Raw genomic sequence first — 18,478 nt, 5'->3', positions numbered from 1 at the left:
TACTTTTTCACATCCTTTTTAAAAAGTTTTTTTGCTTAGTTTCACGTTGTCTTCTGGTTGTTCTATCTCTACATCTATCTAATGGGTATTCATTCTATATATCATCAATCTGTTTTGTGTGTCCATAACTCATCTTTCTTCATTTGAGGTCTCTAGCCTTTCCCTGTAACTAAAATCTCTTAATTCTGATACCATCTTTGTTGCTCTACTCTTATCTCTGCAATTAATGACCTATTTGTACAGTACAGGGAGAGAGTTTTACACTTATGGGACCCCATCTCCTGAACGTTCTCCATAATCATTTAACCTTACGTGGACTGTTTGCATCAACCAAGTCCTAAGTTTTTCTACTTCATTCAATTCACCTACAACTTATAACATTAAAGTACTTTTTCACATTTTTCCTAACCAGTTTCTTGCTCAGTAAACAGGTCTTTGAGAGATGTAGATCTCTCAAAGAGCTGTTTACTGTCTATATTATTGATCTGTTTAGAAAACTTAAAGGTACTAATAAACTCAAACCTCACTCTTTTCCTTTCTAAAGGGGGCAAATCTAAAGCTAACAGCCTTTTCCTGTGACTCAGTTGTCTTAATGTACAATCTTTGCTGCCCTCCTCTAGACCTTCTATATTAGCTCTGTGTGCCTCTTTCAGTGTGGTGACTAAACTTGACAAGTACATTCTAATTTTAGGCTTATGTAGGATATGAACAATTTGCTACGTAATTCCTACTCTGTATACTTAAGAGAGCTATTCTAAGATTTACCAGTATATACTTTATCTCCTTAACTATCTCCTAATAAGGAGCTTTGGCAACAGGTTAGGGAAAATAACTCCCTAGTCCTTCTGATGCACGGAATCCTGAAGCTTTTTTACTGCAAAATAATAATCATATTAGAGACTTATCTAATTTTGTTTCATTCTCATTACTTTTGCTTTAGCTGAATTTCATCAACCATGCATTAAACCAACTCTGGAGTCTGCTTAGGTCTCCTTTCAAGGTTGATGCAATCCTCCTCAATTTTCACTCCCCTTATCTGCAAAAAAGAAAAGTCTACACCTTCAGGTAAGTCATTTATGGAAATAAAGAAGAGTAATAGTGCCAGAACAGAACCCTGTGTCACTTCGATAGTCACTGACCCATTTGGAGAAGGCTTCTCTGAAATGCATGATTGGTTCTGCTCCAATGAGATAATCTTTCATCTATCAAGAAGTTTCTCCCATATCCTTGCCTGGTAATCCAGTTTCTTAACCAGCCTCCCATGCAGTTCAGTGTCAAATGCTTTCTGACAGTCTAGATACAAGCAATCCAACCATCCCTTTCATCTAAGATATGGTTCATTCTCTTGTAGAAACTAAGTGGTTTGTTACACAGGACCTCCTTTCCTTAAAACCATTCTATTTCTCACTGAAGTAATTTCTCCTAAGTAGAAATTTACTCATTGCTTTCTAATTCTCTACCAGGACCTTACAGGCCACATTCATCAAAGACTAATCTGTAGTTCAGTATCTGTTCATAGTCCCCTTATTATTGAGATTCAGTATAATGTTTGCCCTTTTCTGTTCCCTTGGTACTCTGCCTCTCTACAAAGACATCCTGAACAGTATTCCAAAAAGTTTATCTAGTGTATCCACTTCCATCTTCAGTACATTTGGTGTGTGTGTGTGTGTGTGTGTGTGTGTGTGTGAAATTACCTATTTGAACTTTTACTCTCATGCAACTTTTTATTTTCCAATTTCTAAAAATTTAGTTTCATTAGCTACCTCCCTTCATTCAAAATTTAGTTTCATTAGCTACCTCCCTTCATTCATCCACGACTCTAACACTAAAAAAGTAATTCTTCATATTTCTTTAAACATCTGTCTTGTTTAATCTATTGCAATGTCTTCTGGTTGCTGTATCTTAGTATGTTTTGAAAAGTCATTCACCGTCATCATTAAAATGATTTAGCAACTTCAAAGTTGTGATGAAGTTTCCCTTCTTTCCAATGGTAGGTAAATCTATGGCCTCCAATATTACTCATAAAATTTGGTTCTCTTGTTTCAGGTACCATTTTTCTGCTCTTTCTGCTTCTTTACCACTTTTATACCCAAGCCCTCCTGGTATAATTCTTTTAGTGATTTTTTTTTTTTTTTGCTGTCTTCTGGATTACTGTGGTACTGCCAGAAACAGAAGGGTGGTCTCATTTGCTTACATCTAATCTCTAGTTGTTATGTATATTTTAATGCACTAAAACAAGAGCCCTACTCATAGTCTACCCAAAGACTATTCCATGGTTCCCTTGACCAATTCATATGTCCTGTTCAGCCCAATGACACCAAACTACTCCAATTTACTTGATCTTATGCATGCCTCTCATCCTCTTGTATATTCAGGTCTTTCAATTTGAAAAATCAAAGCCTCTTTCACTCCTGCCTTCTATCTCACTGGTCTTCCCCTTTGCTCCCTCCATTTCTGACATGTATATCATTTTGATAAGTTTGCCCTGGCATTACCTGATTTTCCCTACTTATGGTTTTGCCATGAGTGAAAAATCCACTTTGGCAAGGTTGTATCATCAGAGTACAATCTTGTCATGGCACTTCCTACTTTATGGGATTTTATCCATTCCCTGCTCTTGATTGCAGTGCAGCCCCTGAAGAAGGAGTTCTTGGATTATATAATACTAAAAAATAATAATGATAATCAGTCTCTCTTCTTTCATCATCTACAAATGTCTGAATCTTTTCAGCACACCCTGGTTAGCTCTTGCAGTCATACTCCACTTCATATCACACAGCTTTCTTATATTGTCATTCCTTTCACTATCAACCCTCCCCACAATTTACTGTCCTCAGGAATTATATTTCCAACACATCTACCCTTTTTCATTTTTCTGCATTCATGGCAAAAGACTCGCACCCAAACAATGCCATCAGCACTAAGACCATCAAAACCACTAAACATACCTATCTTTGCCTTCAAAGAAAATGAACTCTCCTTCCTTACACTCCTTAAAGCATCCACGACCTTTACCTCCTTTCCTTACTTCAGCTTCCAAAGTTCCTATCCATCTTTATCTCTGATGCCTGTTCCCTTTGGGAACTCCCTCAAAGGGTGTCCAAGGCAAAAGAATCTCCATAAATGGTGAACTCCAGTGCTGCTTCTTAGCCTTTAACTGGCCACAGGCAAAGGGCAACCCTAGTGCAGTGTTTTCACTGGCTCCCATCTAATGTTCCTACTAACTACTTCTACCTAATGTATCTACCTAATATTCCTGCCTAATGTTACCACCTACTACTTCTACCTAATGCTCCCAGCTAATGCTCCACCTTACTACTTCTCCTTAATGTTTCCACCTAAAAACTCCAGTCTAACGTTCTTACCAACAACTTCTATCTACTGCTCATATCATTTTACCAAAAGGCAAAATGCTCAACGCTGGAAAATTCAGAACAGCAAAGAATGAGTTGTGTTGTTCAGTGTAATGTGAGATAGAGACATTATAAATCTGTGGAAAGAATATCAGTAGTCCATGTGTGGGTGAGGCAGAAAAAGACAGCTACCTGGGTCAAAGGAATGCAATGTGACAACTGAAGAAGTGCTGGCTCACTACACAGCCATCATTAACTCTACCACAGTTACATCCACTGCAATGTCCACTCCATGGTATCTAGAGCACTCCTCTTTCTCCCAGTTTCCCACATCAAACTTATACTTAAATGAACATGTCTCACTCCCCTGAATCTCATCACCTTAGTTTACTGTAAACAGCAAATAATAAATTCATGCCATCTCACCACATGCAGTCTGTAGATGTCAAAAGTAATACAGGTACACCACTAATTTTCTGGCACTCCTGGTCCCAAAGCCTTGCCGGATTAACCATTTTGCTGGACCAAGTGTTGTCACATAATAATTTATCAACACACCTCTAACCCACTAATCATACATCTCCCATGTGTCTAAAGTATACCATGGAATGCTAGAAATTCAAATTAAACAAATATAATATGTTATAAGATGGTAAATCTGTCCTTAGATTGTTTGAATCCAGCAGCGTATCTGAGATATGGCAAGTAGGGCAGGTGCCCTGAGCGCCACTTGAAGGGGAGGCAGTGGTGTAATGGCGTCCTGGATCCAGACAATGATTTGGGTCTTAAAGATTTAGATTTCTTGACCATAAACACATATCTTTGGCATTTGGAATCACATTAATATCATTACTAGTTCAATAGTTATTCACAAAAACTGATATTTCCGTAATGGCATCCTGGATCCAGAAAATGATTCATATCACTCCCAAAATCTAATCAACTGGTCCATGGGTCATTTCTGACTTTCACTGAAAATTTCATCAAAATTTGTTCATAACTTTTGTAGAAAGTTGCTCACAGACAAACAAACAAATGCTGGTAAAAACATAATCTCCTTGGCAGAGGTACTAAAAATACAAAATATTTATATCATATGCATATGTTTGAATGGGTGCAATTTCAGTGATTGCAATAAGTGCTATTTCCCCTAGATACACCCATGTTTGAATCCTGCGGGGTCTTCTTTGTCTTCTGTTTTTAGTGTTTTCCTATGTGTGCATTGCCAGAATAATGCAGTTTCATCTGCATCATACACTTACTCAGGACTGAGGTGCTCGTCTGCTATGAGTTTCGCAAATTCGTCCACATATTCGGCAGCTCCTTCGTGGCGTGCAGACTGCTTTTCTCCGCACACTTTATTCATGGAAATTCCATGACACTTCTTGAATCTTTGAATCCATCCTTCACTATAGTCACACTCATGTTGTAATTTAAGCTCTTTATGGAACAACTTAGCCTGGTCCATTACCATGCTACCTGACAAGTCCACTCCACCACTCCAACGCTGTTGAAACCATTCCATCATCACTCGATCATGCTCAGTACTCTTACCATCTTTCATAGTTTTTCTAATTGTCATTTGCTTCTTGGAATTGCTGTCTGTACAGAATTTCAATATTTTCTCCCTTTGCTTCTTTACATCATAAACAGTTGATGAACCAATACTGTAGATGTCACACAGCTTACGCACCGAAACACCAAGGTCCATTTTTTTCAACAGTTCTACTTTACCTTGGATTGATATGGACTGGTGTTTACGTTTGACACCAAGACTTACACTTTCATGTCTTAGAAGCCATAGTTAGGGTTAATTTTAAGCAAAATAAGCTAAGAATATCTCAGAATTGCGGTATTATCACTATCCCCTGCTTCAGCAAGGAAGTGCCAGGAAAACAGACAAAACAAGCTACATTCATTCAAACTTAGTGTAATGCACCAAAACCACAGCTCCCCTCCCCTAACTTTCCACCACACCTCGTCTCCCCCTCCATCTTTAACCTCCTCAAGCTTGAGACACTTCGAATCCAGATGAGAAGAGCTTCATTATGCATGAAGATCAGTGTTTGCAACACTAAATGCACTGATCAGAACTGCAGGCAACTGTACTTAGGCATATAATCTTGCCAGAATGAAAGTTAAAATGTTTCTCAGGAGAACAGAATAAGGGAAGTGAGAAGGATAACCAAGGAGAACTAACAAAAGGCAAAAAATGGAAGAGGTAAAATCAGAACAGAGGGAGGATCTCCCTCAAATAGTCCAAGGAGGCCAGATCTAGCTAATAGCAAGAGCTTTAGGTTGAAGATTCTGTATACAAATGCAGATAGCCTGGTAACAAAAGGAAAGGAGCTAGAATTTAGGGACTGCTTACAAGACTCCAACCCAGACACAGTGTGAGTGGTGAAGATGAATCTCATACATGAGCCTAACTCTAACATAGTCTGCCCAGAGGGGTACACAATAGAAAGAACAAGGAAAATATAGGAAGCAAGGAAGAGCCCTCTTGATAAGGGAGTCCAGTAAATTAATTCAGTAGAGAGGACTTTTACTGGAAGGGAGCAAAGAACACAGGTAAGAGGTGCATCCTTGAAGTGGACTGGAGTCACAAGTGGTATGCCACAGGGCATTCTGCTACTGTTGGTGTGTATAAATGACTTGCTGATGGACTGGAATCGTACCTAAACAAGTTTGTGGACAATGCCAAAATCATGTGGGAAACAAAGAACAATGATGACTGTATCTGCCTATTGGGAACTCTGGATAATCTGCTAAGATGGTTGAATATATGGAGGTATGATTCAATCCACGGCAAAGCAAGGTGATGAGGATGGGACAGACTAAAAGAAGGCCTTGGTGACATTATTACCTTGAGAGAAATAATTTACAAGTGAAAGAGAGCTAGGAATTCCTAATTTATTGCCTGAGCTTCACACAAGGAAAACTGTGAGAGGCAAAATGTCTTGGGGCAAGTAGAAGAATTGCATTCAAATATATGGACATGGTCAAGTTCATAAAATCATTCTTTACACATATCAGACCAAAACTGGATTGTGCCATGCAAGTTTGATCACTACACCTAAAGCATAAAGATCTGATTAAGAAGGTATAGGTACGAGTTACTAAAATTTTGCAGTACCTAGATTTAGAAACTTTAGCTAACATGACTGAATGAAAGCTACAAAGCTATCCACACCATGGAGGAGCGGAGAGAAAGGGAGAACCACAGAAGAGCATTCAAGTTTCTATATCAGCTGAATGATACTGAGTAGGAACAATTTTTCAAAAGCAATCACAGGCCATAAAAAATGGGAAAAGTTTGTTGGAACAGATGCTAGAAAGTATAGATTAGTGTCATGATGGTGGATAGATGGAAAACAACTAACCAATGATGCTGTAAATGCTGGCAGTTTACAAAAAGTTAAAAGGCTACTTGACAGCATAAAAAGTTCAAGAGAAAGGGTATCATGAATGTTAGAACTCTCTCCCATACTGTACACAGGTACTGCAAATATGAAATTTGCTATACAAATGTATAACAAGTTGAGGGCAGAGCGCTAATTGGTTTAGATGGAACACGGCAAAGGATGCGACTGGCTGAAAAGTCAAATGTGAGGTAATAATGGTAGGTTGCATAACCTCATTCTAGAACCTCAGGACAGTGGGTTAATTATCCAAGTTCCAGATACCAGCATTTCCTTAAGAACCCTTGCATCTTCTCATTGCTGAATGTAAGTGAAGCAGTGCCAGGGATCACACTGGCATTAGACAAATTTGAATGATTACAAGACAAATTTGAGTAGTTACAACACTAACCTCAAAGTTTTCTGAGATAGCTTAACTGTTGGACAACTTTAACTCCATTAACATAAGTGTTTTCTTATTTTTTGTTACAAAGTTCTACTTAGGATTTGCTTCAGGGACAAATCATACTTTATTCATACTTTTTATTTATCATAATTGATTGCTGTTTCCCGTGTTAGCAAGGTTACGCCAGGAAACAGACAAAGCATGGCCCATTCACTCACATAAACATATATATACATAAATGCCCACACACAGATATTACATACAAATACATATCAACATATACATATCAACATATACATATTTACAGATATATATATATATATATATATTTTTTTTTTTTTTTTTTTTTTATACTTTGTCGCTGTCTCCCGCGTTTGCGAGGTAGCGCAAGGAAACAGACGAAAGAAATGGCCCAACCCCCATACACACGTACATACACACGTCCACACACGCAAATATACATACCTACACAGCTTTCCATGGTTTACCCCAGACGCTTCACATGCCTTGATTCAATCCACTGACAGCACGTCAACCCCTGTATACCACATCGCTCCAATTCACTCTATTTCTTGCCCTCCTTTCACCCTCCTGCATGTTCAGGCCCCGATCACACAAAATCTTTTTCACTCCATCTTTCCACCTCCAATTTGGCCTCCCTCTTCTCCTCGTTCCCTCCACCTCCGACACATATATCCTCTTGGTCAATCTTTCCTCACTCATTCTCTCCATGTGCCCAAACCATTTCAAAACACCCTCTTCTGCTCTCTCAACCACGCTCTTTTTATTTCCACACATCTCTCTTACCCTTACGTTACTTACTCGATCAAACCACCTCACGCCACACATTGTCCTCAAACATCTCATTTCCAGCACATCCATCCTCCTGCGCACAACTCTATCCATAGCCCACGCCTCGCAACCATACAACATTGTTGGAACAACTATTCCTTCAAACATACCCATTTTTACTTTCCGATATAATGTTCTCGACTTCCACACATTCTTCAAGGCTCCCAGGATTTTCGCCCCCTCCCCCACCCTATGATCCACTTCTGCTTCCATGGTTCCATCCGCTGCCAGATCCACTCCCAGATATCTAAAACACTTTACTTCCTCCAGTTTTGCTCCATTCAAACTTACCTCCCAATTGACTTGACCCTCAACCCTACTGTACCGAATAACCTTGCTCTTATTCACATTTACTCTTAACTTTCTTCTTTCACACACTTTACCAAACTCAGTCACCAGCTTCTGCAGTTTCTCACATGAATCAGCCACCAGTGCTGTATCATCAGCGAACAACAACTGACTCACTTCCCAAGTTCTCTCATCCCCAACAGACTTCATACTTGCCCCTCTTTCCAAAACTCTTGCATTTACCTCCCTAACAACCCCATCCATAAACAAATTAAACAACCATGGAGATATCACACACCCCTGCCGCAAACCTACATTCACTGAGAACCAATCACTTTCCTCTCTTCCTACACGTACACATGCTTTACATCCTCGATAAAAACTTTTCACTGCTTCTAACAACTTGCCTCCCACACCATATATTCTTAATACCTTCCACAGATCATCTCTATCAACTCTATCATATGCCTTCTCCAGATCCATAAATGCTACATACAAATCCATTTGCTTTTCTAAGTACATATATATATAGATTATATATATATATATATATATATATATATATATATATATATATATTTTTTTTTTTCTTTCTTTTTTGCTTTGTCACAGTCTCCCGCATTTGCGAGGTAGCGCAAGGAAACAGATGAAAGAAATGGCCCAACCCACCCCCATACACATGTATATACATACGTCCACACACGCAAATATACATACCTACACAGCTTTCCATGGTTTACCCCGGACGCTTCACATGCCCTGTTTTAATCCACTGACAGCACATCAACCCCGGTATACCACATCGATCCAATTCACTCTATTCCTTGCCCTCCTTTCACCCTCCTGCATGTTCAGGCCCCGATCACACAAAATCTTTTTCACTCCATCTTTCCACCTCCAATTTGGTCTCCCACTTCTCCTCGTTCCCTCCACCTCCGACACATATATCCTCTTGGTCAATCTTTCCTCACTCATTCTCTCCATGTGCCCAAACAATTTCAAAACACCCTCTTCTGCTCTCTCAACCATGCTCTTTTTATTTCCAGACATCTCTCTTACCCTTACGTTACTTGCTCGATCAAACCACCTCACACCACACATTGTCCTCAAACATCTCATTTCCAGCACATCCATCCTCCTGCACACAACTCTATCCATAGCCCACACCTCGCGACCATACAACACTGTTGGAACCACTATTCCTTCAAACATACCCATTTTTGCTTTCCGAGATAATGTCCTCGACTTCCACACAATCTTCAAGGCTCCCAGGATTTTCACCCCCTCCCCCACCCTATGCTTCACTTCCGCTTCCATGGTTCCATCCGCTGCCAGATCCACTCCCAGATATCTAAAATACTTTACTTCCTCCAGTTTTTCTCCATTCAAACTTACCTCCCAAGTGACTTGATCCTCAACCCTACTGTACCTAATAACCTTACTCTTATCCACATTTACTCTTAACTTTCTTCTTTCACACACTTTACCAAACTCAGTCACCAGCTTCTGCAGTTTCTCACATGAATCAGCCACCAGCGCTGTATCATCAGCGAACAACAACTGACTCACTTCCCAAGCTCTCTCATCCCCAACAGACTTCATACTTGCCCCTCTTTCCAAAACTCTTGCATTCACCTCCCTAACAACCCCATCCATAAACACATTAAACAACCATGGAGACATCACACACCCCTGCCGCAAACCTACATACACATACACCTATATACACATACACACGCACACACACACACACACACACAAACATTATATACACATACATATGAAAAATGTAAGAAACAATCTAGAAAACTGAAACTTCCAGCTCGAAATGAAATGAAAAATGAATGTCACACAATGGCTCAACCTCCGGCCACGGAAAAGGGAAATGTATAATTTATTTACACAAACGTCAATAGTAGTACATTTATGAAAAACACCTTTTTGCTTTCCATCTCTATCAATTTGAAAAAAGAATAAGCTTCAATGTCTAAGCTACATTTTTTTCCAATTTCACTATCTTCTTGTCAGAGCACCATGTATGAAAACTATCACTCCAGTAACACAACTATAAACATTTACTTCCCCTTTAAAAAAGTTCTGGGAAGTCTGTCTTGATACACTATATATATATATATATATATATATATATATATATATATATATATATATATATATATATATATAAATATATATATATATATTTTTTTTTTCATACTTTGTCGCTGTCTCCCGCGTTTGCGAGGTAGCGCAAGGAAACAGACGAAAGAAATGGCCCAACCCCCCCCCATACACATGTATATACATACGTCCACACACGCAAATATACATACCTACACAGCTTTCCATGGTTTACCCCAGACGCTTCACATGCCTTGATTCAATCCACTGACAGCACGTCAACCCCGGTATACCACATCAATCCAATTCACTCTATTCCTTGCCCTCCTTTCACCCTCCTGCATGTTCAGGCCCCGATCACACAAAATCTTTTTCACTCCATCTTTCCACCTCCAATTTGGTCTCCCTCTTCTCCTTGCTCCCTCCACCTCCGACACATATATCCTCTTGGTCAATCTTTCCTCACTCATCCTCTCCATGTGCCCAAACCACTTCAAAACACCCTCTTCTGCTCTCTCAACCACGCTCTTTTTATTTCCACACATCTCTCTTACCCTTACGTTACTCACTCGATCAAACCACCTCACACCACACATTGTCCTCAAACATCTCATTTCCAGCACATCCATCCTCCTGCGCACAACTCTATCCATAGCCCACGCCTCGCAACCATACAACATTGTTGGAACCACTATTCCTTCAAACATACCCATTTTTGCTTTCCGAGATAATGTTCTCGACTTCCACACATTCTTCAAGGCCCCCAGGATTTTCGCCCCCTCCCCCACCCTATGATCCACTTCTGCTTCCATGGTTCCATCCGCTGCCAGATCCACTCCCAGATATCTAAAACACTTTACTTCCTCCAGTTTTGCTCCATTCAAACTTACCTCCCAAGTGACTTGACCCTCAACCCTACTGTACTGAATAACCTTGCTCTTATTCACATTTACTCTTAACTTTCTTCTTCCACACACTTTACCAAACTCAGTCACCAGCTTCTGCAGTTTCTCACATGAATCAGCCACCAGCGCTGTATCATCAGCGAACAACAACTGACTCACTTCCCAAGCTCTCTCATCCCCAACAGACTTCATACTTGCCCCTCTTTCCAAAACTCTTGCATTCACCTCCCTAACAACCCCATCCATAAACAAATTAAACAACCATCAAGACATCACACACCCCTGCCGCAAACCTACATTCACTGAGAACCAATCACTTTCCTCTCTTCCTACACGTACACATGCCTTACATCCTCGATAAAAACTTTTCACTGCTTCTAACAACTTTCCTCCCACACCATATATTCTTAATACCTTCCACAGAGCATCTCTATCAACTCTATCATATGCCTTCTCCAGATCCATAAATGCTACATACAAATCCATTTGCTTTTCTAAGTATTTCTCACATACATTCTTCAAAGCAAACACCTGATCCACACATCCTCTACCACTTCTGAAACCACACTGCTCTTCCCCAATCTGATGCTCTGTACATGCCTTCACCCTCTCAATCAATACCCTCCCATATAATTTACCAGGAATACTCAACAGACTTATACCTCTATAATTTGAGCACTCACTCTTACCCCCTTTGCCTTTGTACAATGGCACTATGCACGCATTCCGCCAATCCTCAGGCACCTCACCATGAGTCATACATACATTAAATAACCTTACCAACCAGTCAACAATACAGTCACCCCCTTTTTTAATAAATTCCACTGCAATACCATCCAAACCTGCTGCCTTGCCGGCTTTCATCTTCCGCAAAGCTTTTACTACCTCTTCTCTGTTTACCAAATCATTTTCCCTAACCCTCTCACTTTGCACACCACCTCGACCAAAACACCCTATATCTGCCACTCTATCATCAAACACATTCAACAAACCTTCAAAATACTCACTCCATCTCCTTCTCACATCACCACTACTTGTTATCACCTCCCCATTTGCGCCCTTCACTGAAGTTCCCATTTGCTCCCTTGTCTTACGCACTTTATTTACCTCCTTCCAGAACATCTTTTTATTCTCCCTAAAATTTAATGATACTCTCTCACCCCAACTCTCATTTGCCCTTTTTTTCACCTCTTGCACCTTTCTCTTGACCTCCTGTCTCTTTCTTTTATACATCTCCCACTCAATTTCATTTTTTCCCTGCAAAAATCGTCCAAATGCCTCTCTCTTCTCTTTCACTAATACTCTTACTTCTTCATCCCACCACTCACTACCCTTTCTAATATTTCTAATATTTATTTTATTTTGCTTTGTCGCTGTCTCCCGCGTTTGCGAGGTAGCGCAAGGAAACAGACAAAAGAAATGGCCCAACCCACCCCCATACACAATGTATATACATACACGTCCACACATGCAAATATACATACCTACACATCTCAGTGTACACATATATATACACACACATATACATACATATATACCCATGCACACAATTCACACTGTCTGCCTTTATTCATTCCCATCGCCACGTCGCCACACATGGAATACTATCCCCCTCCCCCCTCATGTAACGTGATCGACTTTGAGAGAGGTCCATGCCGTGCAGGAAGGCAGGTCCCTGCACCAGTGATTGTGAGGAGCGGAGGGGTGTGTGCACAACTGAACCTCTGAAATTTGTCGTCACGGTCACTAGACAATTGGAGTAGCAGACGGGGACGAGGTTCTGGGACGCGTCTACATCATCCTACAGAGGATCAAGGTGCACGGAACCACTTCGGGTGAACATACTTGGACGTGGTGGTACAAGTAGTTGCACGGACTGTGATCCTCACTTGGTTACAAGAATGTTCTTCCGCCCACCAGTGATGCTACTACGTTTGTGAATCAAGAGCCATTGCAACACAAACCTCGCCAGGTGGTAGAGTGACCTGCAGTGTATCGAGACAGACTTCCCCAGAACTTTTTCAAAGGGGAAGTAAATGTTTATAGTTGTGTTACTGGAGTGATAGTTTTCATACATGGTGCTCTGTCAAGAAAATAGTGAAACTGGAAAAAAATGTAGTTGAAATGTGAACAAAGGGAGTTTTTTTTCAAAGTGATAGAGATGGAAAGCAAAGCAAAAAGGTGTTTTTCATAAATGTACTGGAAAAGTTGAGGTCCAGATAAATTTTTGATCTGTCAAGGCTTTATTATGGCGGATGACCAACTACCAACACTCATGTATCCAAGATATGGTTGTACTTTGTGTAATGAAGACAATTGAGAAACATCATAAGCCAATATTCCTGTTTCATGATAAGAGAAGCGGACCAGGCAGTATGATACAGTGGTTAAATTGATGAAAACTACTATTGACGTTTGTGTAAATAAATTATACATTTCCCTTTTCCATGGCCGGAGGTTGAGCCATTGTGTGACATTCATTCTTCATTTCATTTCGAGCTGGAAGTTTCCGTTTTCTAGATTGTTTCTTACTTTTTCATGTTTTTTTTTTTATGCTTTGTCGCTGTCTCCCGCATTTGCGAGGTAGCGCAAGGAAACAGACGAAAGAAATGGCCCAACCCACCCCCATACACATGTATATACATACGTCCACACACGCAAATATACATACCTACACAGCTTTCCATGGTTTACCCCAGACACTTCACATGCCTTGATTCAATCCACTGACAGCATGTCAACCCCGGTATACCACATCGCTCCAATTCACTCTATTCCTTGCCCTCCTTTCACCCTCCTGCATGCTCAGGCCCCGATCACACAAAATCTTTTTCACTCCATCTTTCCACCTCCAATTTGGTCTCCCTCTTCTCCTCGTTCCCTCCACCTCCGACACATATATTCTCTTGGTCAATCTTTCCTCACTCATTCTCTCCATGTGCCCAAACCATTTCAAAACACCCTCTTCTGCTCTCTCAACCACGCTCTTTTTATTTCCACACATCTCTCTTACCCTTACATTACTTACTCGATCAAACCACCTCACACCACACATTGTCCTCAAACATCTCATTTCCAGCACATCCATCCTCCTGCGCACAACTCTATCCATAGCCCACGCCTCGCAACCATACAACATTGTTGGAACCACTATTCCTTCAAACATACCCATTTTTGCTTTCCGAGATAATGTTCTCGACTTCCACACATTCTTCAAAGCTCCCAGGATTTTCGCCCCCTCCCCCACCCTATGATCCACTTCCGCTTCCATGGTTCCATCCGCTGCCAGATCCACTCCCAGATATCTAAAACACTTCACTTCCTCCAGTTTTTCTCCATTCAAACTCACCTCCCAATTGACTTGACCCTCAACCCTACTGTACCTAATAACCTTGCTCTTATTCACATTTACTCTTAACTTTCTTCTTTCACACACTTTACCAAACTCAGTCACCAGCTTCTGCAGTTTCTCACATGAATCAGCCACCAGCGCTGTATCATCAGCGAACAACAACTGACTCACTTCCCAAGCTCTCTCATCCCCAACAGACTTCATACTTGCCCCTCTTTCCAAAACTCTTGCATTTACCTCCCTAACAACCCCATCCATAAACAAATTAAACAACCATGGAGACATCACACACCCCTGCCGCAAACCTATATTCACTAAGAACCAATCACTTTCCTCTCTTCCTACACGTACACATGCCTTACATCCTCGATAAAAACTTTTCACTGCTTCTAACAACTTGCCTTCCACACCATATATTCTTAATACCTTCCACAGAGCATCTCTATCAACTCTATCATATGCCTTCTCCAGATCAATAAATGCAACATACAAATCCATTTGCTTTTCTAAGTATTTCTCACATACATTCTTCAAAGCAAACACCTGATCCACACATCCTCTACCACTTCTGAAACCACACTGCTCTTCCCCAATCTGATGCTCTGTACATACCTTCACCCTCTCAATCAATATCCTCCCACATAATTTACCAGGAATACTCAACAAACTTATACCTCTGTAATTTGAGCACTCACTCTTATCCCCTTTGCCTTTGTACAATGGCACTATGCACGCATTCCGCCAATCCTCAGGCACCTCACCATGAGTCATACATACATTAAATAACCTTACCAACCAGTCAACAATACAGTCACCCCCTTTTTTAATAAATTCCACTGCAATACCATCCAAACCTGCTGCCTTGCCGGCTTTCATCTTCCGCAAAGCTTTTACTACCTCTTCTCTGTTTACCAAATCATTTTCCCTAACCCTCTCACTTTGCACACCACCTCGACCAAAACACCTTATATCTGCCACTCTATCATCAAACACATTCAACAAACCTTCAAAATACTCACTCTATCTCCTTCGAACATCACCACTACTTGTTATCACCTCCCCATTTGCGCCCTTCACTGAAGTTCCCATTTGCTCCCTTGTCTTACGCACTTTATTTACCTCCTTCCAGATCATCTTTTTATTCTCCCTAAAATTTAATGATACTGTCTCACCCCAACTCTCATTTGCCCTTTTTTTCACCTCTTGCACCTTTCTCTTGACCTCCTGTCTCTTTCTTTTATACATCTCCCACTCAAATTCATTTTTTCATATGTATGTGTATATAATGTGTGTGTGTGTGTGTGTGTGTGTGTATGTGTATATAGGTGTATGTGTTTGTAGGTTTGCGGCAGGGGTGTGTGATGTCTCCATGGTTGTTTAATTTGTTGATGGATGGGGTTGTTAGGGAGGTGAATGCAAGAGTTTTGGAAAGAGGGGCATGTATGAAGTCTGTTGGGGATGAGAGAGCTTGGGAAGTGAGTCAGTTGTTGTTCGCTGATGATACAGCACTGGTGGCTGATTCATGTGAGAAACTGCAGAAGCTGGTGACTGAGTTTGGTAAAGTGTGTGAAAGAAGAAAGTTAAGAGTAAATGTGAATAAGAGCAAGGTTATTAGGTATAGTAGGGTTGAGGGTCAAGTCAATTGGGTGTTAAGTTTGAATGGAGAAAAACTGGAGGAAGTGAAGTGTTTTAGATATCTGGGAGTGGATCTGGCAACGGATGGAAGCATGGAAGCGGAAGTGGATCATAGGGTGGGGGAGGGGGCGAAAATTCTGGGAGCCTTGAAGAATGTGTGGAAGTCGAGAACATTATCTCGGAAAGCAAAAATGGGTATGTTTGAAGGAATAGTGGTTCCAACAATGTTGTATGGTTGCGAGGCGTGGGCTATGGATAGAGTTGTGCGCAGGAGGATGGATGTGCTGGAAATGAGATGTCTGAGGACAATGTGTGGTGTGAGGTGGTTTCATCGAGTAAGTAATGTAAGGGTAAGAGAGATGTGTGGAAATAAAAAGAGCGTGGTTGAGAGAGCAGAAGAGGGTGGTTTGAAATGGTTTGGGCACATGGAGAGAATGAGTGAGGAAAGATTGACCAAGAGGATATATGTGTTGGAGGTGGAGGGAACGAGGAGAAGTGGGAGACCAAATTGGAGGTGGAAAGATGGAGTGAAAAAGATTTTGTGTGATCGGAGCCTGAACATGCAGGAGGGTGAAAGGAGGGCAAGGAATAAAGTGAATTGGATTGATGTGGTATACCGGGGTTGACGTGCTGTCAGTGGATTGAATCAGGGCATGTGAAGCGTCTGGGGTAAACCATGGAAAGCTGTGTAGGTATGTATATTTGCGTGTGTGGACGTATGTATATAAATGTGTATGGGGGGGGTTGGGCCATTTCTTTCGTCTGTTTCTTTGCGCTACCTCGCAAACGCGGGAGACAGGGACAAAGTATAATATATAAAAATAAATAATATAAATATATATATATATATATATATATATATATATATATATATATATATATATATATATATATATATATATATATATATTCTGAGTACAGAATGGAAAAAGGTGAGAACAATGGAAGTAAGGGGAGTGGGGGAGGAATGGGATGTATTTAGGGAATCAGTGATGGATTGCGCAAAAGATGCTTGTGGCATGAGAAGAGTGGGAGGTGGGTTGATTAGAAAGGGTAGTGAGTGGTGGGATGAAGAAGTAAGAGTATTAGTGAAAGAGAAGAGAGAGGCATTTGGACGATTTTTGCAGGGAAAAAATGAAATTGAGTGGGAGATGTATAAAAGAAAGAGACAGGAGGTCAAGAGAAAGGTGCAAGAGGTGAAAAAAAAGGGCAAATGAGAGTTGGGGTGAGAGAGTATCATTAAATTTTAGGGAGAATAAAAAGATGTTCTGGAAGGAGGTAAATAAAGTGCGTAAGACAAGGGAGCAAATGGGAACTTCAGTGAAGGGCGCAAATGGGGAGGTGATAACAAGTAGTGGTGATGTGAGAAGGAGATGGAGTGAGTATTTTGAAGGTTTGTTGAATGTGTTTGATGATTGAGTGGCAGATATAGGGTGTTTTGGTCGAGGTGGTGTGCAAAGTGAGAGGGTTAGGGAAAATGATTTGGTAAACAGAGAAGAGGTAGTAAAAGCTTTGCGGAAGATGAAAGCCGGCAAGGCAGCAGGTTTGGATGGTATTGCAGTGAAATTTATTAAAAAAGGGGGTGACTGTATTGTTGACTGGTTGGTAAGGTTATTCAATGTATGTATGACTCATGGTGAGGTGCCTGAGGATTGGCGGAATGCGTGCATAGTGCCATTGTACAAAGGCAAAGGGGATAAGAGTGAGTGCTCAAATTACAGAGGTATAAGTTTGTTGAGTATTCCTGGTAAATTATATGGGAGGGTATTGATTGAGAGGGTGAAGGCATGTACAGAGCATCAGATTGGGGAAGAGCAGTGTGGTTTCAGAAGTGGTAGAGGATGTGTGGATCAGGTGTTTGCTTTGAAGAATGTATGTGAGAAATACTTAGAAAAGCAAATGGATTTGTATGTAGCATTTATGGATCTGGAGAAGGCATATGATAGAGTTGATAGAGGTGCTCTGTGGAAGGTATTAAGAATATATGGTGTGGGAGGCAAGTTGTTAGAAGCAGTGAAAAGTGTTTATCGAGGATGTAAGGCATGTGTACGTGTAGGAAGAGAGGAAAGTGATTGGTTCTCAGTGAATGTAGGTTTGCGGCAGGGGTGTGTGATGTCTCCATGGTTGTTTAATTTGTTTATGGATGGGGTTGTTAGGGAGGTGAATGC

General features: G+C 40.8%; 1 protein-coding gene across 1 annotated transcript in view; it reads right to left on the bottom strand.

Annotated features, from left to right (window-relative positions):
* Positions 1 to 18,478, bottom strand: part of LOC139765735 (SWI/SNF-related matrix-associated actin-dependent regulator of chromatin subfamily A-like protein 1) — a 280,919-nt gene that overhangs the window by 29,279 nt on the left and 233,162 nt on the right. The window lies entirely within an intron of this gene.

This window comes from Panulirus ornatus, chromosome 55 (assembly GCF_036320965.1).
Source record: "Panulirus ornatus isolate Po-2019 chromosome 55, ASM3632096v1, whole genome shotgun sequence".
Lineage (NCBI taxonomy): Eukaryota > Metazoa > Arthropoda > Malacostraca > Decapoda > Palinuridae > Panulirus > Panulirus ornatus.
Note: the sequence above shows the minus strand (reverse complement) of the source record. Positions and strands in the feature narration are given on the sequence as shown.